General features: G+C 35.5%; 1 protein-coding gene and 1 long non-coding RNA gene across 2 annotated transcripts in view; both read left to right on the top strand.

The window, feature by feature from the left end:
• The window catches only part of LOC125656004 (receptor-type tyrosine-protein phosphatase C-like), a 158,491-nt gene that overhangs the window by 26,425 nt on the left and 106,372 nt on the right, over positions 1-25,694 (top strand). The gene's annotated exons all lie outside the window — the stretch shown is intronic.
• Positions 3,557-13,265, top strand: LOC130047943 (uncharacterized). The gene is made up of 2 exons (XR_008796757.1): positions 3,557-9,500; positions 10,533-13,265. It is a non-coding gene; the product is annotated as an uncharacterized LOC130047943 (long non-coding RNA).

Here is a 25,694-nt window from a genome sequence, read left to right on the forward strand (position 1 = left end):
GACGTGACGTCATCTAAATATACTCAGAAATTGTACCATGTAGCAACAAATGGATATTTGGTTATCATGTTGCTATAGATTGCTTCCGGGCCCCGTGGGGATCCGGGTTAGAATAGGTCCCCCATACACCATTGATTGTTGTAACCTTGACTAAATGAGGCGGTCCTTCGGATGAGACCGCAAAAACCGAGGTGTGGCACGATAAAGGTCCCTCCCTGCTCAAAGGCAGTAAGCTCGAAGCATAGGCCTAAATTTTGCAGCCCTTCACTTGCAATGGCGACGTCTCTAAAATTCTCTAGCTGGACGTTAAACAATATTTAATCAATCATTATTTCAGGTACTTTTAGACATATAATTTGAATTTCCTTTACAAATATCAATGGTTTTCCATGTGTTATATATTTGTTTGACATACTATTCCAGTGAATTCACTTCTACAAGAGCAGGTAAATCTATTGACATTATCATGACAGGTCCCCAGGTTCTGACATGGCGTTATGGCACATTTGTTAATATCTGAATAATTTACAATTGGAGAATGTTAAGGTTGTATATATTTCCTTAAAGTTTTGATTCCAATCAAGTGGAATTTTATGTTTTGTTAGTATAATGACCTACATTTCTTATTGTTCTACTGTGACTAAAAGCATGTTTATGAAAGGTTGTACAGATTATACAAGTAGATTATGTAACTTTTCGTAAAACTCTACCACACAGCGGAAGCTTACACAAGACGAATTGTTTCAAAACTACTTTCTTCAAACAATTGAATACCAACCTGTTTGACACAAGTCACAGGTGTAGTCTGGTACACAGGAACATGTGAAAGTTTGAGTCATTCCGTGTCGTATACATGTAGCCCCGTTCCTACAAAGTGAATTTACACACGGACTCGCGTCTGTCATAACAGGAAAAAAGAACTTTGAATATTAGTAAGTATTCTTCTACATAGCAATTATGATGTACCCGTAATGTATCTGGTATTCTTCCGATAAAGAACAATATGTGTTCTTAGCGTTCAATATAATATCTATCTACCTGAGCTTACTTACGGCACTCAGCTTTGACATTGATGTTGATGCATCTCGCTTCGCTTGTTTTCCTATAAAACAATATAACTATTCAAAATATGAAAAAAATATATATTCGGAATGTGTATGTGATTGCATAACTGGATGCTGAAAGAATAACACATATCCTGACAAGTTTTACAGTCGTCATTTCACAACAATGTGCAAGCGACTAATCCATTACAAGAACCACTCTGATTTGTGGGGGTATGTGTGAGGGGTATGTGTGTAGGAGTATGTGTGTGTATGTGTATGTGTGTGGGGGTATGTGTGTGTGGGGGTATGCGTGTGGGGGTATGTGTGTGGGGGTATGTGTGTGTATGTGTGTGGGATATGTGTTTGGGGGTATGTGCGTGGGGGTATGTGTGTGGGGGTATGAGTGTGGAGGTATGTGTGTGGGTGTATGTGTGGTGGGGGTATGTGTGTAGGGGAATGTGTGTGTGTGTGTGTGTGTGTGTGTGTGTGTGTGTGTGTGTGTGTGTGTGTGTGTGTGTGTGTGTGTGTGTGTGTGTGTGTTTGTAAGCCCTGTCAATTGAACCAGTGAATAAGAAGGCACACGTGTAAATCAACACGGGGTCGGCCAAAGGAACACGGAAATGGTGGTGTTCAGTTGGATTTTTATAAAAATCAGCATAAAATCATTAAATAAGTCATCTACCATCAAAATCCTGAAGTGTTTACTTAACAGGATTTATGAGATGTGTGTAACAAGTGTGTAAAGATTTAGCACTCGTCCATCTTTTTTCCTTGCGAGCATGGCTTACACACTTTCGAAGTGCGCATGCTCTGTTTTAAATGACGTCATTTGTGATATCATCATAATGGAGTTTTCCAGGGAAAGAAGTTGGCCCATCTGAGGTAAGTAAACACGGTTGAAAGAATTTTTTTGCATATTATCAATGGGCTTTTTATTACATAGACTGATTAAATGGTGTTTCATACCGATCGTGTTATGTACAAGCGACTGAGTACCCGAGTTACTGAAAATTTCGATGATAAAAGTGATCATAAATCTGCGTGAACTGTTTGGGGTTTTTTTCTTTTTGAAATATAATCTTTGCAGTTAATGTACTCTGTATACTAAGAATTCATATTGATTTTGGATAGAATTTCACAAAAAGATTTGCGCCAGGTCCTTAGGAATCAACCCCCCTACCCCACCCCCCACACGGCACATTTTTTGGATGATTGGAACGTATACCCCTTTACATCTGTCTCCCTACTTTGAAGTTTTTTCCAACGCCATGACATAAATAATAAATAGATAAATAAATAAAAATGCAAAAATAAAAAAGAAAGATGTATATGTATTCGGATTGGCATGTTCCACTTTGTCCGGGTTGAAATTCCTGAGGATGCAAATGTACATTACGCCGCACTGCTTGCAGTACGTACATGGTACAGGCGTACCGCATAGGTATGTAACTACTAAGACTATAAACCAAAGAGAATATGATATGTAAAACTATTACTCTGAATGCGTTTTACTTGTTTACAATGCAGCCTGTCGGGCTGTGGTGTCACACGCGTGGTTTACACGTGCACTTTAGGTGGCAGTGGAGGAAATTCGAACGATGTATGGATTATTGTCTCCTGATAACTTTGGCAGTTACCTTTTGCTTTCAATCTACTTTTTAAGAATAATTCAACCCTCGCTAATCATTTCCAAGCTGCATTTCGACCTTGGAAGAATGATCTTCAGCTACAATACAAAATGTTGTGTACTGAGTTTTTCTTGATTGTTTACATCTGTGATTGTTTATGTGATGTATAAACTGATCAAGCTGTACAGTGTCATGACATATAGTGGCATATATTCCATTTATATGCTTGCGCATCATTTTGTCAGAAGAAGAAATTTCTAAAATTAAGATTTTTAACATGTATATGATTATGTGTTTGTTTGATTTTAGTATAATACCTGTAGAGAATATTTCAGTAATATGAAGTGCGACACATTTAGACGCATGCATGTGGTGTTTAAAGGTCTCATCTGAAAGACCAGCAACTTTCTCTTTTGAATGCTAAATATGACGATGGAGCATTCACCTCACTACCTACATTTACACCCTAAATAAAGTACATTAGCATGGCTCGAAACCATGATTTCTTCATCATGAAGCAAATGCTCTGTTACCACTGAGCTACCAATTTTTTAACATGAATTCATATCTAAAAATTTTAAAAAAATATAACTAATTTTTTGGTTAATTCCATAAATATTATTCCTCTCTCTAGACACAATTCTGGGTAACCCCCTGCCTTTGGGGATATAAGCACATCATTTCTTTCAGAATGGGACAATGTCAGGAGAGCTTTTGTTATTTGTTATACTCTTAGTGTTGATGGCATCTATGAACAACAGAATAATGTTTTTAGATTATTATTTCTGATATTATATTTGTGAATTGTTTATGAGGGGTTGTTAAAGTTTGTGGACAAAAGGACACACTTATAAAAAATAAAAAATTAAGATAAGTAAAAAATATAGGAGATGTGTAACAAGATTGTAGATTTGAACATTTTAATTTTAATTAATTTTTATAAGTATTGATTTCAGATACATGTATGACATTGCATGCTTGATCGGGGAGGGGGGCTACAGTTAGATAATATTCTGGTCAGCACATTCGATAAACTACAGTTGTACATGGAACTCATTAAATCACTTCTTTTTCTTTCAGTGGTCTTCAACTTTTAATCTCCAAGAAGGAAATGTAATTAAAAGATGAATAAAGTATCCCTAAGAATACCAGAAGAAAGGCTGTGTTGAGAAAAACAGCCCTTCCTCAGTACCTCAGAACTAGATGATAGCCCTTGTTACTTTATGCTGAATATGACACAGTATAGAAGATCTGATCATGAAGAAGTTACACCATTGATACACTTGCCAACTGCCAAAACTACTTTCTGATAGTATGACGAGATTAGAAGATATCATGGTGTAGTCATGACACAAACTGCAAATCAAAGATTGTCTTCCCCAGAGGATGAACAGAGTGCTTCACATGGATAACATTTCCTTTTCGAGTTTTGAAATTAATAAGTATACAAAATATTTTAGGCCACATAGTCATAAAATTATTTTTTAGATTTCCATCCTTGCTTGGAAAAAAATGGGGCAGGTGGTGTATTTTTTATTTTTCAGAATATATATTTCCCGTTCATTATACTCGCATGTTGCTGTAGAGTGTAGATTACTTCATATTTTTTTTACATTGTTTTCTTTGGACAGAAAATTTTCATACAGCAATATTATAATTGTTTTTAAGTGATTTTGAAGTACATTTTCATGTAACACTGAAGTTGAACATTCTTTTGCGCTTTTTTGAATAATAGTAATTTTTAGCTCACCTGAGCTGAAAGTTTAAATGAGCTTTTCCAATCCCCTGTTGTCCGTCTGTCTGTAAACTTTCACATTTCTGACTTCTTTTTAAGAACCACTGGGCCAATTTCAACCAAACTTGACAAAAAGCATCCTTTGTGAAGGGCTTTCAAGTTTGTTCAAATAAAGGGCCACACCCCCTTTCAAAGGGAAGATATAATTACAAAATTGCAAAAATAGGGTTGGGTCATCTAAAAATTTTCTCCTGAAGAACCACTGGGCCAGAAGAGCTGATATTTACATGAAAGCTTCCTGACATAGTGTAGATTGAAGTTTGTTCAAATCATGACCCCCATAGGTAGGATGGGGCCACAATAGGGGATCAAATATTTTACATACAAATATAAAGGGAAAATCTTTAAAAATCATCTTCTCAAGAAACACTGGGCTAGGAAAGTACAAATTTACATAAAAACTTCCTGACATAGTGCAGATTCAGGTTTGTTAAAATCATGACCCCCTGGGGTAGAATGGGGCCATAAAAATCTTCTTCTCAAGAACCATTAGGGCAAAGCAGTTTACATAATTTACATGAAAGCTTCCTGACATACAGCTCTGTAGTGCAGATTCAAGTTTGTAAAAATAAAATTTCGAAAAGGTGTCGCTGTGTTTGGTGTAATTTTTGTTTGTTCTGCACAAACTTACTCACTCAGCTTGACACAGCCTAGGTGTTCATATGTAATTTTTTTATTTTTCGTAACTTAAAATGTCGTGTAGCAATGGTGGCCAGATCAAATTTTCCTTCCAATGTTATAATAGGACTAGACATGGGTATCATTTTGCATACAATTTAAAGTATGTTTTTGCATATACACATTTCTCTAATGCCTGTACACATTGAATTATTAAACACCAGGCACGTCCTCCTTTCCCCTTTACAAGCTATGTTTGTGTGGGGTTTTTTGGAGTTAGATTTTAGGTAGGAGAAATCATGGCCCCGTGAGTAGGTTGGGCCACAATACTTAAATAGGGATCAAAGTTTTAGAAGCGAATATGTAGAACAAATTTTTAAATATGGGCCAAGGTGAATCAGGTGAACGATGTGGCCCATGGGCCTCTTGTTTGAATATGCAGTGTATGCAGGATCAGGATATGCCATTGCCGTATCCGCTAATTAATGAGTCATAATTACCATCATTGTACCACAAAGCAACAGTCACTGTACTGTAGTTCTTTTGCTTAACATTATTCAATTCAGTTTGCCATCATCTTCTTCTAGTCTAAGACACGCACACTCAATAATAAAAGTTCCAAACACAGAATTGGGAAACGGCATGGTATCGCATACTTTCACATTCAATAGCATCTCTATTAATCAATTTTAACAAGGCATACATGTGCAGTCACTTGACCAAATGCATATCACACTGCAACAGTCCTTCACAACTACCACATCTTCGGGTACCCTTATAATAGAAACATGTCAAATATAACCACAACATGCCAAAATGTTAGGGTCAGTCATTGAAATGCTCTAAATGTTTGATATACAAGCCAAATATTTGTTTTCAACTTCTTTTGAAAAAAAAAGGTAGAATAAAAAACAATGGGGTGGATAATTTTGAGAGGGGTGGGCGTGGATCTGTAAATATGAAAGTCTATGTGGCCTTAAGTACAGTAAATATGAAAGCAGATCTTATTATTTAACAATTTTGTTGATCCATAATGTATTTACAGATTTTATATGATCTTATTTTGTATAATTAAAATCTTAGATGATATATGTAGAATAATTATATCATTTAGCAAAATGTAATGATTTGTAAACTATAGATACATATACATGTAGTAAATTTGTGTAACAATTAATCCATTCAACCCAAAAATGAATTTGCATATTTTAATTGATTTTTAGCTCACCTGAACCAAAGGTTCAAGTGAGCTTTTCTGATCACATTTTGTCTGTCCGTCTGTCTGTCTGTCCGTCCGTCTGTAAACTTTTCACATTTTCGACTTCTTCTCCAGAACCACTGGGCCAATTTCAACCAAACTTGGCCAAAAGCATCCTTGGGTGAAGGGCTTTCAAGTTTGTTCAAATGAAGGGCCATGTCCCTTTCAAAGGGGAGATAATCACAAAAATAGAGTGGGGTCATTTAAAAATCTTCTTTTCAAGAACCACTGGGCCAGAAGAGCTGACATTTACCTGAAAGCTTCCTGACATATTGCAGATTCATGTTTGTTCAAATCATGGCCCCCGGGGGTAGGATGGGGCCACAAGGGGGGATCAAAGTTTTACATACAAATATATACGGAAACACTTTAAAAATCTTCTTCTAAAGAACCACTAAGCCAGAAAAGCTGAGGCCAAAAATAAAAATTGATTTGTTTGATGTACTCTGACCGACCAATCAAATTTGCTCCTACCCGACCAATTTTTCCAGCAATTTAAAACTTTTGGGGGGGGGGGGTCCCTTGAAAAATAGAAAATTCTCCTTATTCTAAAAGAAAATATTACAAATTTTCATGACGTTAAAAAAACCCAAAAAAAAAACAAAAAAAACCCTACCTACCGACCCACCTTGAAAAATGCGAGTCAGAGTACATCAAACAAAAATATTTTTAATGATGGCCTGAGATTTACATGAAAGCTTCCTGACATAATGCAGATTCAAGTTTGTTCAAATCATTGGCCCCGGGGGTTGGATGGGGCCACAATAGGGGATCAAAGTTTTACATACAAATATATATGAAAAATCTTTAAAAATCTTCTTCTCAAGAACCACTGAGCCAGAAAAACTGATTTTTACATGAAAACTTTCTGACATATTGCAGATTCAAGTTTGTTCAAATCATGGCCCCCGGGGGTAGGATGGGGCCACAATTGGGGGGGGGGGGGGCATCAGTAAGCACGCCCCCTACTTCCGGTGTAATGGCAGTAACTGCAAAAATGAAGGCCATTGTGTACAATACTTCACGTTCTTCTGACCCAGGGATCGAATATTTTCCTACAATTTACAGTGGATCAAAGATAATTGTTTGATAGTGTTTTTCTTCTTTATGCATATATGACCCAGTATGTCTCTGCAGAACACAGATCTACATCTGGCATTTTCTAATGACTTAATGTTCACTATTTTCAGTGATCAATTAAGTTTTTTAAAATTAGTTTTTCAATCAAAATTAGCATAAATATAAATCTATAGCTAACCAGGGGTATGATGCATGTGACCCAAATTTGTCATTATGCAGGGGCCTATATCTATTCTACGAAGTATATTTGATGCACATTAAAGTTTGAAAATTTTAATTCAAAATATGCATTAAAACCGCTGTTTGAACAAAGCATAAGTATCATTTTAAATTTACATATGTACGTAAGTATCTTTGCTAGATATGATGTTCAAAAAGATTAATCAGTTTTTATACGCCCGTCGAAGACGGGACGTATTATAGTATAGCGTCGTCCGTCTGTCTGTCCATCTGTCCGGACCTTGTGGGCAGGATACAGACTGAACCATAAGCCCTAGGACCTTACAACTTGGTACATTTGATCACCATGATGAGAGGAAGATGTCTATTGTTTTTCAAGGTCAGAGGTCAAAGGTCAAGGTCGTAGTATCACTTTTTAGGAAAAGCTTGTGGGCAGGATACAAACCGAACCGTAAGCTTCAGGATATTATAACTTGGTTCATTTGATCACCATGATGAGAGGAAGATGCCTATTATTTTTCAAGGTCAAAGGTCAAGGTCGTAGTATCACTTTTTAGGAAAAGCTTGTGGGCAGGATACAAACCGAACTGTAAGCTCCAGGATATTGTAACTTGGTATATTTGATCATCATGATGAGAGGAAGTTGTCTATTGTTTTTCAAGGTCAAAGGTCAAGGTCGTAGTTTCACTTTGTAGGAAAACCTTGTGGGCAGGATACAAACCGAACCGTAAGCTCCAGGATATTATATCTTGGTATATTTGATCACCATGATGAGAGGAAGATGCCTGCTGTTTTTCAAGGTCAAAGGTCAAGGTCATAGTATCACTTATTAGGAAAACCTTGTGGGCAGGATACATACCGAACCGTAAGCGCCAGGATATTATAACTTGGTATATTTAATCATCATGGTGAGAGGAAGATGCCTATTGTTTTTCAAGGTCAAAGGTCAAGGTCGTAGTATCTTTTATTAGGAAAACTGTGTGGACAGGATACAAACCAAACCGTAAGCTCCAGGATATTATAACTTGGTATATTTGATCATCATGATGAGAGGAAGGTGCCTATTGTTTTTCAAGGTCAAAGGTCAAGGCCGTAGTATCTCTTATTAGGAAAACCTTGCGGGCAGGATACAAACCGAACCGTTAGCATATTTATGAAGTAGCGCATTCTAAGGCTATCCCTCTTTATATCTTGATATCCATTTCTACAAGCGTAATAATGAATTAGCTCACAAAGGACAGTGCTAACTTCACTAAAATATGAATCCCACTAAAATATGTTTTCCTTGAGCAAAATCTACGGGCATATTATGCCACGTTGGCATTGCTCTTGTTTTAATTACTGATTAGATCACCTGAGTGGGTATAAGGATTGATAAACTAAGATTTTGAATTTTTAAAAAAGCTAACAGACAGATGAAAGAGCTTGATAAATACCATAATACAGTCCATCATAACATGGGTGCATGAAAATCAGGTTCTAGAGCAGATATTAATATATTAGGTAGAACATTGATGATACGTCTGGTATATGTAAGTTGTAACACCCTCTTCATTAATACTGTGCATTTTGACAAAACAGTATATGAAGTCCAGTGGTTCCATTGAATTTGAACATATGTTGGATAAATATATAATTAGTAGTGGTAGGGAACAGGTATTGCTTGAATGTGTCTACTAGATTTCTTGTTAAAAAACCTTCACTTTAATTTCAGTCAAACATAATTTTGCATCAAAGAGAAAAAGTGGCTTTGACATAACCTAGAAAATACAATATTCATTAAAAAGAGCATGGCACCAGGATAGCTAGATGCCCATATTCCCAGCAAAATGAGCCAGTCCTAAAGAGAGTCCACTAGAGATGAAATAAAACTCATTAAAATGTATTGAGAAAAGGTATATATATACAAGTTTTGATTTGCACCTTAAGAGTATATTGATAATTTGTATTTTGACAGCCTCCAACTGAAATACAATGAAAATATTGCTGCAGTACTGTAATTATGTCTCCCCTCTTTCAGGGGAGATATATTGTTTTTGTACTTTCTGTCCGTCTGCCACAAAATCTTGTGAACACTTCTCCTATATGGCTTATCGGATAGACTTGAAACTTTGTACAATGCTTCATTGCCATTTGTAGATGTGTATATTGGTGGGACGGAAGGATCCAATTATTTTCCTAAAAGTTAATAGTAGATCAAAGAGGGGTGGAGGATGAAAAATACCTTGTCAACACTTCTCCTCCTATATGGCTTATTGGATAGATTTGAAACTTTGTACAATGCTTCATTGCCATTTGTAGATGTGCATATTGTCGGGACAGGAGGGTCCAATTATTTTTCTAAAAGTTAATAGTAGATCTGAGAGGTGTGGAGGATGTTAAAATAGCTTGTGAATACTTCTCCTATACGGCTTATCCGATAGACTTGAAATTTTGTAGAATACTTCAATGCCATTTGCGATGTGCATATTGCAGGGACAGATCAAAGATCCAAATGTTGTCCCTAATATAGTGGATTGTAGGGGTGGAGGGTGTAAAATAGTTTGTGAACCCTTCTCCTATGTGGCTTAATTATTGGAGTTCATAATGTCTATGTTCCTGTTCATGCTTTATCTTCCATACCATGTAGTACATTAAGGGGTTGGAGGTTTCATTTGGAGCACTTCCAATTTGGGGAGCTGGGGATACATTTGTTTTTCATAAAAACAATCTGAAGTTATGATATATTTGTCATAAAATGTTTATGATATCTGTATCATTTTGAATCTTTAAAAATGATAATTGATATGTGAATTAATATTTACAGCTGATCATTTGATAAACACTTACTTTGTAGAAATAGAAATTATGATTTTTATCTAATTGTACATTTCTTGCTACCTTTTACGAAGACCTTTTACTAATCACTTCTCTAAATATTTTTGCAGATTTGTCAGAATGTTATGCATCATGATCAACAGAAAAAAACTTCACAGGTAGACCAAAGCTGACATGGGATGAGATCCTAAAACGAGACCTAGAGTTTAGAGGATTGGATAGGATCAATCCACTGGGTCGCCAAGTGTGGAAGTACAAACTTCAACCTCGACAGGACAGCCAGGCCTCACCCTTGAAAAATATTAATTTGGCCTGGATAGTCAAAATGAGTGATGATGATGATATCAAGGTATGACACTGTAAGCTCAGTAAGGGTAGATGCTGGCAATGGAGCTGTTAAGCAATAAAACAAACAGGTTTAACATTGAACATGTTTATATACTTTTTTAGCTCACCTGAGCCAAAGGCTCAAATGAGCTTTTCTGATCACCTTTGCCTGTTGTCTGTCTCTCTGTAAACTTTTCACATTTTCATTTTCTTCTCCGGAGTGAACCACTGGGCCAGTTTCAATCAAACTTGGTATGCATCATCAATAGATAAAGGGTATGCAAAAATAGGGTGGGGTCATTTAAAAAACCTTTTCAAGAACCACTGGACCAGGAAAGTTGAATTCACATAAAAGGTTCCTGTTTTGTGCAAATCATGGTATCCGGGGGTAGGGTGAGGTCACAATCGAGGATCAAAGTTTTACATTCATATATAGTACAGATTCAAGTTTGTTAAAGGTCATGGCTCACAGGGGTAGAGTGGGGTCACAATAGGGGATCTAAGTTTTATATGTGAAATATATACAAGGAAAATCTTTTAAATCTTCTCCTAAAAAACTAGATGCAGAACTAAACCCAAAATCGTAGCTCTTTGAGAAGATATTGGGGCAAGTCAGAGCGCTAGATCTTCAGATGAACCCCTTATTAAAAATCTTCAATTTACGGCACAGAAAAAAAGTGCATGGTTAAGTCCCTCTATCACTGCATTCCTGCATCGCTGTCTCATGAATTTAATATTAAATAATTCCTAACATATTTCCCACTATACTTGTTTCCAAGCATACTTTCAAATATTCCTTAAACCCACATATAACCTAAAAACTCACAGCTTCAAGTGATTTTCTTTGTTGATGTAACCATGTTAGGTATACGTAGCCAGTCAATTTGAACCCCAGTTCATTTCCATACTCGTACTCATTTTGAAACATAATGTCTGTGTGAACTAATATCCCCACAAATATTTTTAGTGAAATATTTTGGATGAAATCATCCCAGTTGGGTTAAATACTTATTATTCAAAAACTGTAGGTTTGAATATTGAACTAATCTCACAGCTTTCTTAAGTTTGGTCCCCATCCACTCTAGTCTGTTTTTACGCTTAACTATTGAAATGGAGTGTAAGGGATCAGACTAGGCTTTAATAGCATTATCAATTTTCAAAAGCTTTAGAAAAATTATACAATTTTAGGTCACTTGAGTAAACTCAGATGACATATTGCTATTGGTCTGCGTCCGTTGTAGTCCGTCGATGTTAACAATTGAATATTTTTAACTAAATTCTATAACTGAAAGGTGAAGATAACGAACAGCGATCAATCTACGATTCGAATCACAGAATTCTTTTCAAATTTAGTATGAAGCACACACATTTACATTAAACCTTCCTGACATAGTGCATATTCAAGTTTGTTAAAATCATTTCCCGGGAGGTATGGTGTGGTAACAATAGGGGATCAAAGTTTTATATGCTGATATATTTAAAGGAAAAATCTTTAAAGATATCTCTTGAACTATTTAAGCTACAGCTTTCATATCTTGTATATACAATTTTTATGGCAAAACAAATCTGACCTATTCAGTGTGTCCTAAACTACATTGTGTTTAAGGTAAATCTTATACGGTACCAATTTTGATGCACCAGATGCGCATTTCGACAAATAATGTCTCTTCAGTGGTTGTCGTGGGTTCGAATCCTGCTTACACCGTTAAGTGAGAAAGTTTCCCAGTTTACTCTCGGAAGGTCAGTGGTCTCTTCCCAGGTACATTGTATCTGGGTTCTCTCTTCCACCAATAAAAACTGGGCACCACCAGATAACTGAAAAATTGTTGAGTGTGGCGGAAAACAGCTAAAACAATCAATCATATTATGTTCTTTGACCTTGTGACCCTGAACTCTGAGTTTGACCTACTTTTAAGAAAGTATAACCTATTAAGTATATCCAGGACTATTTTAGATAGGCCTTTCATGTATTGTATATAGATTACTTATGGCAAGGTCTTTCATATCATTCCAAGACCTATGACTTCATACCTTGGTCTTATCCAGAACAGCAATATCATGTTTGTCATATCTTTGTGTTATATGATTTCATTTCAGTAATGTTGTGTTCTTTAGAGGTAGGTTTGGGTCACATTATTCATGAGAATAAAGATTGATAAAATAGCATTTAAAAATCAAAACAGCAGGGCCAAGGTGACTGAGGTGAGCGATGTGGCCCCTGGGCCTCTTGTTGATTTTGATATTTGTACAGATATCGTTTGTATGAGAAATGGAACTCTTTTTTTTTCTTTTACAAATACATGTATTATCATATGGATCCATCTGTGTTGATTATTTAATCAAAGGACTACATTCAATGTATTAAATGCAAATTTATTGATATGTCTGTGGTTGAATTACTCATGTATGTATACATTTTTTTGGCACATGCAATTACATATATAATGTATATATATATACTAATTGTACATATAACATCTCCTGTAATATAATAAAATATATGACTGAGAATAAAAGACCTGCTGTTTTCATTGCTACCATGAAACATTAAAAGATTAGAATAATTCAAATATCTTAATGAATTCTGTAATATATGAATTTGATATTTGTATACAATTGCCTCACTGGTGTTCAATGTGAACTTTGGTTTATCATTTCAGTTTGCTCTTTATATCAAATCAAGATTTAAGACAAATAAGGAATTATTTCCGAAATTTGTTAATATGGTACATTGTAGTAAAATAATCAAGAGTTTATTCATATGAGATAGCTAAATTCCACATGGATAACCAGTGACTGATTCTTAATTGTCAACATTTTCACCAAACAGTTTAGAAATTACCCCGGTACATACTATTGGGGGATTATAAAATTCCTTAAAAAGTGACATATTTTTAAATATCACCTTTTCAAGGAGAAAAATCCCTTTAAGTATATGAATCCTATGAAGAAATTAAAAGAGGGGTGGCTATAGGTATATGCGACCCACCTGATCTTTATTTTTCTGCAACATATTCAAGTGTGTTTTTATCACTTGTATGGTGAGATTCATTTGTGGCAAGAGCTGTTATGATGTCTCGAGTCAGAAAGCACCAGAATCCACTAGGAATAGTTTTAGATCTATGGAGCACCAAATTAACAAACTCAAATATTTGAAGATATCTTTAATTATTTGAAGATATCAATTCATTTCATGCACGCAATCAAAGATCTCTTCAAATAATTAATATCTTCAATTCTGCATTATATATATATTGCGAGCATGAATTGAATTATTGATATCATTATTTATTCTGCTGAATTTATGCACGCAATAATTTAATTGTTGCTCTCCTCAAATGAATTATAATTTAATGATACCAACAATAGAATTAATGCATGCTACAATTCAATTGAAGAGAGCAATAATTCATGAATGCTAACATCACTTAATGTGCACAATAATTGAATTATTGCTCTCTTCTATTGAATTAATGATATCATTAATTAAATTGATGCGTGGAATAATTATTTTAGAGAGATTATCTAATTGAGATATAATCTTCAATTCAAGATATCCACAATTGAATGATTTCTTTAATTGAATTGTTGCTCTTTTAAAAAATAAAAAATGATGCGCGCATTAATTGCTTATGAAATAGCCTTGTATATATAATTAAAAAGATCCTCCATTGAATTCAAAGAGATAATCAAGTCATTCATACAGAGCTCTAAATTAATTTTTGCGAGCAATATTTCCACCACATGGATGTACGCATCAATTGAATTAATGAGAGCGATAATTGATTTGATGCGCGTATATTATTGGACTTCAATTTGAGCTTATGTAAAACATTAATAAGATTTTAAAAATCAACTTGGTGAATTTGTATTATAAAGGTCATGAGAGGACACGTCCAGTTTTTGAACAAAAACAGAAGGTAATATATTCCCTTGAATTTGCATTTGGTCATCTCTGTCCTCAGATCGGCAGGGAAAGGAGTGGGGGTCCAAATCACTTTTATGAGGGAGATTATTTCTCATTCGAAGGCGCGAATTGCCAATGTTCAGGGAATGTTTTAAATCTCTACTTGCCTTTCGAGACTGAACTAAGTTCATCAATAAAACTTACAAATATGTAACTTGAATCTTACCTTTCGTTATAATAGTTCAATTTATGCGCAATGTACCAGGTTCAATTGTCGGTGTGTTTCAGACGTGGTTAATGAGGGGCGGGGGGGGGGGGGGTGTCCAACACGTAACACGTTTAGGGAAGGGCGTAATGAGTGCCAAAGGCACGAAATCTCTAAACAAAAATATCTAAGATGAAGCAAAATCGTGATTTTTGGGGGTTCTCTATTACAATTTTGTCCTCATATTTGAAGGTGAGATGATAGTCAAAATTGACATAATGTGCATGTACATATCATAGACATGTAGATATTTTTGTAACAGTATATAAAGGAACCGGGAACAAATCCTGATTCTGAAGTTATGTTATATAAACTGGTGTTATAAACCGGATTTTCAAAGAATTTATGGTTTTTGCAACGTTTGATTAAAGTTTTCTGTAAGGTCACATCTATGTAGTTACATATATAAACAGAATGTTCATGAAAATGTTCCCTTTTAGAGTGGAATTAAGATATCGCGTAACATTTCTTTACAAAGATATCTAATTTTTATTCATGTCAAAAGTCAACAAAAAACTTAAAGTGATACAAAAAATGTATATAACTATGAATACTTGTTTTAGATCTTTTAGGCACTGTATTACAGAATTTTGATTTTATTTATACTTTTTGGTCGAATTACTACAGAGTCTGGCCCGTACAACATGCATTGGCAAACAAGGGAGTCTATAATCATAGAAGTATATATATATATATATATATATATATATATATATATATATATATATATATATATATATATAATAATAATAATAATAATGATGATTATCATAAGTTATTATTACATTAAAAGTCATCATTATGGACACTACTACCCCTCCCCCCGACCGGTCGCGGTAGCTCATTGGTAGAGAGTTCGCTTCGTAACCGGGAGGTCGTGAGTTCAAGCATCGTTCATGCGTCAAACCTAAGACGTTAAAATTGGTAGTGTTAATTGCTCCTTCGCCAAACGCTCGACATTTAGAAGTGAGAATCACGGATCTTTTGGATGTGATCTTATAAACGTATATCCCTTGTCGTACATGTAGTAGGTGTTGGCACGATATTTCAAAGAACCCTCACTGCTACGACCCTGAACCCTATCGATACATTGGATAGGTCTAAATTCGTGGTACTCCGCTTAAAGCTGGTTACGTCTCAATATGAATAAAATATTCTCGACGGGACGTAAAATATATAATCAATCATCCAATCAATACTACCCCCCCCCTTTATTTTTTATTTTCTTGCGGCGATAATTTCAACGAAATGTGTGGATTCCCTGTCTATCCCATCCCAATTTCGATTTATGTCATCGTTTCACGCTTTTTTGTAAGCTTTAGAGATTTGGCCTTATTTATTTAGCGTGGTGAGAATGATTGTTTGGATGTTTCAGAGTGTTTGATTGCCCGTGTGTATCAGAGTGTTTAGCTGGCTGCGTGTATCAGAGTATTTAATTGGCCATGTGAGTCAGAGTGTTCAATTACACGTGTGTGTCAGAGTGTTCATTTGCCCGTGTGTGCCAGAGTGTTCAATTGCCTGTGTCTAAAGGAAAGTGTTCAATTGACCGTGTGTAAAGGAATGTGTTCAATTGCCTGTGTGTAAAGGAAAGTGTTCAATTGCCTGTGTGTAAAGGAAAGTGTTCAATTGCCCGTGTGTAAAGGAAAGTGTTCAATTGCCCGTGTGTAAAGGAAAGTGTTCAATTGCCCGTGTGTTAAGTAAAGTGTTCAATTGCCCGTGTGTAAAGGAAAGTGTTCAATTGCCCGTGTGTAAAGGAAAGTGTTCAATTGCCTGTGTGTAAAGGAAAGTGTTCAATTGACCGTGTGTAAAGGAAAGTGTTCACTTGATAAGCAAAAATTCAAGGAGTGAATAAAACGATATTTTACAAATTTCGACCGCAGCAATGTCATCTATGTTGTTTTTAGTACCAAATAGTAAATTTTCGTACTAAAATACCAATAACTGTAGAAGTGTTCAGTTGCAGGTGGGAAATTAAGGTGTTCATTTGACACGCGTTACACGTATGTGTGTGTGTGTGTGTGTGTGTGTGTATGTGTGTGTGTGTATGTGTGTGGGGGTATATGTGTGGGGATATGTGTGTGGGGGTATGCGTGTGGGGGTTTGTGTGTGAGTGTGAGTATGTGTGTGGGAGTATGCGTGCGGGCGTATGTATGTGGGTAGTTTTACCCTTATCTAGCAATGGATCTACATGTATGTAAAAGATAAAGTAAGAAAACTGTCCATTCTGTGAGAGAAATGACTGTTCGCGATTCGAAGGTCTGACAGTAGTATCTTTCTTTCAGAATGGACAGTTTCAGATATTTATCGTAATTGATTTTTTTTTCTATTGTTTACAAAATCAACTGTCTCGGTGATGGCTATGTGCCTGTGATGATTAAGTAAGATGGGTAATGGACTGGAGTTAAAACGACAACAAAAAGGTAGAAATAAAGGTATTAAGTTAAAGTTATGGGCAATACTAGCTTGTTTTATTTCTGATTATTTCCAATATAAACATTCATTAGTGAAAATTGCCTCATCGGATGGAGAAAGTATAATTTTGGCCCAATCAGAATACAGAAAGCCAGAGAAAGGTGTCCATGTACACGGTATTTTGAGTCATATACTAGATATTGAAAACCACATCAGAAATTTGATCGAAAACTAGATTTGTTCTCCGTTATTTTTTAGGATTAATTATTGGAAGCAAGTCAAGGATGAAAAGTTGTTTTTCTTGTCCTAAAAATTATGATTCTGCTTTAATACTCTGCTTGAAAGGCGAAGATGTGTATCTAGTGAAATTAACATCGCATTGCTTTTGTCATCTAAATCTTTATCTAAAAGAGACAAGTTGAATCTAACCTCAAACTTTCGCAAACTTTTAAGCAATGGATTTACCACTATCCATGAACAGAATGTTTGAATGGTTGTGTTTTTTGTCCTGGAAATAAGGATACTGGTATATCCAGGGGTCGGTGTTTGCCCAACTTTCTATTTTGCATTGCTTATATGAAAGGTGAAGTTAACAAACAGTGATTAATCTCATAACTACTATAAGCAATACAAAATAGAGAGTTGGGCAAACACGGCCCCTGGATATACCAGAGGTGGGATCAGGTGCCTAGGAGGAGTAAGCATCCCCTGTCGACCGGTCACACCCGCCGTTGGTCCTATATCCTGATAAGGTAAACAGAGTTATCCGTAGTCAAAATCATCGTGCCAAGAATGGGATTGATTGCTGTTCGTTGTCTTCAAGAATATACAGATTTATTAACTCATTGTACTGTTACAGCTGATTTAATGCACTGCTTTAAAATATCCAAATTTATTATATCGTATAATGTACAAAACCATCACATAACAGTAGATTACATAACCCCTATTTGTGTTACTAGAAGAAATAGTGATGAATCCGTTACCCTAAACTGTCCTCGACGAGGCCGCACACAATGTGAGTTCTCATTTGGTTTTTTTGTGGTACCCATGTAGTGGTGATAAACACTTTGTCTGGTTGGCGTGGAACAGACTGGAAGGATATGTGCGTCATACCGGCAGGTGGGAGGATATCAATCTTAGTTATTCTGAATTTCGAAATGACAGGAACTAATTATCACAAGTAATGAAAGAAATCTTCAAAATGTAATTTTAAAAGAATTATTATCAGTGATAATTTTTATCATTATTGATCAATAAATGTTTCCACTTATTCTTTATGTACTCCACACAAGCAATAAAGTAGAAGGTGAAACCACAATCATGAATGTGTTTGACATCAATTAAAGTGACGAAACAAAACTATTTTTGTATATCTACATGCACCTTCTGCTGTGTGTGACGTAGAAAGAGACATGGATAGTCCTCAGAATATCCGTTTGGAGGGTGGATCCTCTACGTGGTCTAGGGCTCACAAACCTTGGTTTGTCATTACAAACATTTGTTTGTCATTTGACATTGGTTTGTCATTTCATGGGAAGCGGGGGCGTTTTGACTAAAAACTAATGAAACAAAGCAAGTAGCATTAAACACTTTTTTTACATAACGTGCTATTGCAGCATCATTCACTTTGACCAAAAATGAATGACCACTGAAAGATCACTCACTTGTAGACTTTGACTCTTATTGAGGCTAGGTTGATTTCCTCCAAAATATCATATTCAATTTAATTTATGATGCTGTTCTTTTCGTATATACCGGCAGGTGGATGACAATTGCATCATAGATATACCATTTAAGCTTTCATCAAAGGTAAAGATAACGATCAATCTCATAAATCCCATAAACAATACAAAATATATAGTAGGGCAAACACGAACCCCTGGACACCAGAGGTGGGGTCAGGTGCCTAGGAGGAGTATGCATCCATACAATAGATAACATCATTATGAAAGGCGAATATCACGAACAGTGATGAATCTCATAACTCCTATAAGTAATACAAAATAGAGAGTTGGGCATTTGTCTTGAAAAGACAGTCACAATTTGCTAGAGGGGTGTTTAAAGAATATGTAGGTCTTAAACTTAGGATCTCCCGAGTTAACTTCAAATTACAATATACATGTATTTATTGGAATGTTGAGCATTTATTTGGCATCTTTATTCCAAGTACGAATTACCTGTAATGTAACGGTTGAAATAGAAGTGTTAGGAGTATGTGTCTTAGTTCCAATAGTGATGGTCGACTTAGGGAAATTCTCTACACACACAACGACAGCGAATGTCCAATTGGAGCTGTGATTGACTAGAAATGATATAATGCAGGTTCTCTGGTGAATTAAATGTACCACTATAAGATTTACAATTAAATTTCAACAGTAAGTTGATAATGTTTGTAGTTGAGTCAGGCTTTGCTGTCAACTAGAACATGTATCCTAAACTCAGAATATGTATATACATTTTAAAGTTGTACGTATGCATTCGATATATCTCTTCATATTTTTGGGCAAACACGGACTCCTGGATATGCCAGATATGGTATCAGGTGTCTAGGATGAGTAAGCATCCCTGTCGGTATGTTTTAAATATTGTCATTTTACAGGTTATCGAATTTTAAGGAATGAAAACTCAATAGGATAAAGGCAAGTCGATAAACTCTCCAAAATGTCTGCGAACAGTATGGGGTTTACCCAGTATGGATAAACCTGGTTATTTTGTACAGTTCTGTTTACTGGTACTTACTTGATCTTCAAAGATTGATAACTTTTTCTCAGGGTTTAATGGTAATTTCTTCGGGCTCGGCGTTTAATTTTGTTTTTAAATCTGCGCATGTCAACTAGGTTTTTATTTTTACGTCGCCATTGAAAGAGAGCAAACGTCCGTACTTTCTAAACCGACCTTCCCCCTCTCGCATTCAGTTTTTTGACTGACGTTTTGCTTTTGTTTTGATTTTTCTTTTCAGCGTAATGTCTAGGACTTTATGCAGATTTTATCACATCAGCGTATCAGATGTACATCGGACAATGCCATTGTAGATTGTTCATGGACGTTGGTTTTTGATCAGCATTGCATAGTTTGCCGTCTCCAGGAGTTCATTTTTCCAGATTCCAGACCAAGATGACATCTCTATGCTTAATTTATATGCTGTCATTTGTTCATCGGCGCATACTTGTATTTTCTGTAATATATTTACTAAATGACCGTGACAAACACGCTAAACATATTTTCACTTACCTTATATTTATACATTGAAACCATAATGGGTTTTCTGTTCAACGCTGTTTGTCGTCGTTTGTGTCAGAGGTGTGAGGAAATGTTTAGTGCTTTATTCGACTGATACTGATTTCATGCTATAAAGTAGAGAAATTCAAACTGGAGAAGTATTATCAGATCACTGTAAAATGACAAGTATATAGAATATACAATAAAATCTAATGTGATTGTAACAACTGAAAATCAATTGCATTGATCGTAGATATTGTTTTCACCGTCAAAATATTTTCTACGATCAACACGACTGTCACGACTAACGTCAATATTAGGTAAGATTTGATACGAGCACTACGATTATTCTACGTGGTTTACAAGTCCTATCAAATATGTGCACATGCGGCTCACTCTAGATATCGTTTAACACTGTGTTCACAAACACAATTTAGGGAGCCGGGTTTTATGTATGTACAAACTGTATCTTGTGTAAAAATATCTCTAATCCAATTATTCATAAAAGATCTTTATTTCTATAACAAAAACTATCCATTTCAATTTATCAAAAATTGACAGGGGATGCTTACTCCTCCTAGGTACCTGATCCCACCTCTGGTGTGTCCAGGGGTCCGTGTTTGCCCAACAATCTATTTTGTATTGCTTATAGGAGTTATGAGATTGATCACTGTTCGTTATCTTCACCTTTCATTCATGCCCAATCACATGTCACGGTCGCGGCGAATGTTACATTGTACAGAGGAGATACCCTTCGATACAAAAAATAAGTCTGCAAACAACAAATTCAGAAACCAAACTATCAATGCATTCCAGTGAATTCGTGCATTAAATACTGAAAAGCACGTTCACTTAATTTACAAGATATTTTTCTTTGGTCATTTTTTATAAATTTCATTTACAGGCAAGCTTAAAAGTGCACCAAGGAAAACAGGTGCATTTTTATTAACTAAAATAAACATTTTATTTTCAACATTTTATTTACTTATTCATCCATTATTTATTTGCATTATTTTTATTACACTATAGGTTACATATCATTATTTTCTTAGATTTGAGAATTATCTTTACCTTTTTTTCTATCTGAAAATATAAGTGATATCTAGATGAGGATAAAAACAACAACTTATGATCCAGAACGAGGCTTTACCGCTTCACTTTCTTAACCTGAGTAAAACAAAAATCCCTTTAACGATGGATTTTATCTATTCTGTATCACGATATGGAATGATTTTATCTATCGAAAAATGTTCATATTATCGAGAATAATAGCTTAGAAGTATCATCTCGATGATTGCGTCTCTGACTTAATATTTAAAGAACAAAGAAGAACATGGTCGTGTGAGATTCTAATGGACACCGCCTAAACTTTTGGGCAGTAAAGATGTCGGTGTAATGTCAACCTTTCCTTTATTATGTAAAACTTATACCATACCAATTTTGATTTTGATGCACCAGATGCGCATTTCGACAAATAGTGTCTCTACAGTGATGCTCAACCGAAATGTTTGAAATCCGAAATAACTATGAAGTTTTAGAGCTAAATATAGCCAGGATAACAGATACAAAAATGTTATAAGTTTGACCTCATTTCCATTGGCTGTAGGTTTCCAACTTATTGTACCTCCTCGAAAATGATTGGCATCTATCAAATATACTAGACTGTAGATATATATTGAAAATATCCAAAGAAATTTCATACTGCAATTTTCGTTGACGTTTTATTATTATTATTTTTTTGAAATGAGAGAGCCTATTTATACGAATATTGGAATGTTCCATGTACGTGCACAAACACGGAAGAAGGCAGAAGTGGGGTGATTAATACAAATGATTAATTGAATGTTGCTTGATGCCGATTTGGCGATAGTATGTTGGCGACTACAATACAGACGATAAATTACCGATATCTTACGTAAGAAAATTGAAAAGCAAAGAAGTTGGGTAAATATATTTTTTATCACGTCTTCAAACAATCAATCAAAATTTTATACAGGTACAGTACTTTTATCAAAATGGAATCCCGGGCTCTTTTCCGTGCTAACTCTGAATTTATAATTAGTATTATGCAAGTTTGTCTATTATTGAAGGATCTTTCTCTCTCTGTTTCTGAAATCATATCAAAACGAGCAGTCTTATTTTAATACGGGATTAATTATTGTTATATTTAGTATAGTAGACAACTTGCATACCCCCACCCTACAAAATAATACATATAAGAAGTTGAACGTTTAGTACAGCTGTGTGTATTTTATCTTTCTATCATGGTCTATTGCAATGCAAACATACCGATGGAATTTCCCAACATTATTGCTTGCAGAAATGATGGTCCTAAAAATCTACAAATTCTATGTAATTTGAATCACTATGATACAAATTTAATGATTATTGATAAACATTTCTTATAACCTCTATTTGCATAGTAGATAAATATAACCGATATGGTGTTATCACTCCTATCTTTTTAAAAAGATAGATTGGCCGTGTTTTATTTAGCAGCTGACGACAAAACACCTCACTGATTGGATATTTCTAAATAAGGTGGTGTCAAATATGATCCATATATTGTTGATATCAAAAGGGTTGTTTGTATAAGATCATCCAAAATCTTAAATCCACCATAAACTCGCGAATGTGATATATCAAATTAAAGATGAATGTTTTCCAGTGACGAGCATAAAGAACTATGCAAAAATCTATTTTTCTTAACTGAACAAAAATAAAATAAAAAAGAAAGAAAAAGTCCAAGCAAATCCCATGGATGAAAATAGTAATTTTGCACCACATTCTTTTTATATTTGACCATATCGCCAATATCTATAAACACGGTGTTATGGTACACGTAGTACCACCTTAAATCTCGTATGACCTGTGTAGTTTGGCATTTAATGTATATTCGTGTCCGCTGCTTATCCATATCGATTTGTTGTTTTTTTTCACTAAGGCCTCCTTTACTTGACATCGGATGCAGCCTCACAAGACGCGTTGTCCCATGAGGCCCGAGTGCTCCCTGTATCCACTTAGTTAGTACTTTGGACATGTTTTGAGTTTATATCTTTTGACAAAGATTAAACATGTCACAATCGTATACATTTGATCTTACCATCTAGTTTAATTCTTACAAGTTTGCTAATATATGGCGTATACTTCACGTCATTACGTATAACAAATATTTAACAAGTTCATATTTGTAGTATATGTATTGACAATAGGAGTCATTCCAATCAAAATGTGTCTCACTCCTCGGAATTATGGTATGTACTTAATGATAGCTGATGGTAATAGTGTATGCCCTTCTCAGTAAGTGTGTGAAAATCAGAACGACCAATTAGCTTCTTCCGATTGAAAAAAGGTTATTGGTACAGTACTTCGCGGTGTGAAAGGAACATACTACCGACTTTGCAATGAATGTCACTATTTAATTGAGTGCAAGGAAATATCGATGTTATAGAGACCCTGTGCGTTGAAATGTATCACATTAATTCCTACCACAAATGAGAAAATCGTTTATGTGTACATGTACAAGGAAAATATTTGGTTTTGTTTAATGTAATGAGCCTTGAATTTTGAATAACTATATCCGATACACAAGTTAATGTGCATGTTTATATACATAACTATACCATAGAGATCGGTAGCTGAAGCTTAGTGGTAGAGGGTTAGCTTCGTAACTAGGAATTCCTGAATTTGAGCCCCGGTCGTGTCATGGCCGTTTAAAACGAAACATAAGACGTTAACATGGGTTGTGATTGCTCTTTCGTCAAAAACGCTTGGTATTTAGAAGTGAGAATCACCGATCTTTCGGATATAACCTTTAAAAATTCGTGATTCTCACCTGCAGCTGGTGACCACTCAGTATGAGTGACAAATTCTTGACGGGACGTTACACATACAACCAACCAACTATACTTTAGACAGAATTGCTAACGCACAGCTTAACCTTTTCTTGACTGCGTTAAATTCTAAAATACCAGAATGTCATAGAGGTGACAACACGGGTGTTATTTCTGTCTCTTAAATGGAATACAACCTACCATTGTGTCAAATGCTGCCTGACGAGTTTCATGCCGATTATTAAGCCGTTCTTGACACACTGATTGTAACTACGGATAACTTCGTTTACCTGATAAACATATAGGGCCCAGGGCGGTTGTGACCAGTCGACAGGGGATGCTTACTCCTCTCATGCACCTGATCCCACCTCTAGTATATCCTTGGGTCCGTGTTTGTTCAACTCTCTATTTTGTATTGCTTGTGGGACATATGGGATTAATCACTGTTTGCTATCGTCACCTTTTATAGATCAATTTGTCCAACTTGTCGCGTTCTGACCACATTATTCTTTGAAAGACTTATCTGGTCCGATACATTTCCGCTTGCCAGTAATTTATTTCAAAGTTTCACAATAGTAGTGTGGTGTTATTTAAAGGTTGTGACCATTTGAAAACAAAATTGTTATGCTTAAGTTATACTGACATTTATCTGGAACCGATAAAAGGGCAAAGAACCCAAGAAATCCTCATTGTGTATTAGATTAAAATCAAACCTCCCAAAATAAACACTCTGAAGAAACCTATGATCAAACGGAGCAAACCTGGTCATTCTTTAATAGGTGACGTAGTCAACTTCGTATAGTCAGAGTCCAATTCAAAATGCCTTTCCGCAGATATATTGCGATTTTTATTTTAACGATTTTCTTGAATATTATGACTCTTAGAACACATCTCCCACTGCATAAAGGGTCCTTCGTGGGCGATGGGTTAGATTATCGCGCTCAAAATCACACGTTCTCTCACCTCTGTCGGCGCGGGTTCGAATCCCGTTCGCACCGGTAAGTGAGAAAGTGTCCCACTTTACTTTCGGAAAGTCGGTAGTCTCTTCCCAGGTACATTGTATCTGGGTTCTCTCTTCCACCAATAAAAACTGGGTTCCACCAGATAACTGAAAAATTGTTGAGTGTGGCGGAAAACATCAATCAATCAATCCCACTGCATAATGAGAGACACCTTCATTATACTAATATCTGATATACGATGTGCCCCTGTTAGTTTTCAAAAAGGGGTAGAAAATTAGCGATCTCTGATTTGCTTATCTTTATCCATGAGCTCTAAGAATAGAGTTCATGAAATAAGGAATAAT

Source organism: Ostrea edulis, chromosome 7, assembly GCF_947568905.1.
Source record: "Ostrea edulis chromosome 7, xbOstEdul1.1, whole genome shotgun sequence".
Taxonomy (NCBI): domain Eukaryota; kingdom Metazoa; phylum Mollusca; class Bivalvia; order Ostreida; family Ostreidae; genus Ostrea; species Ostrea edulis.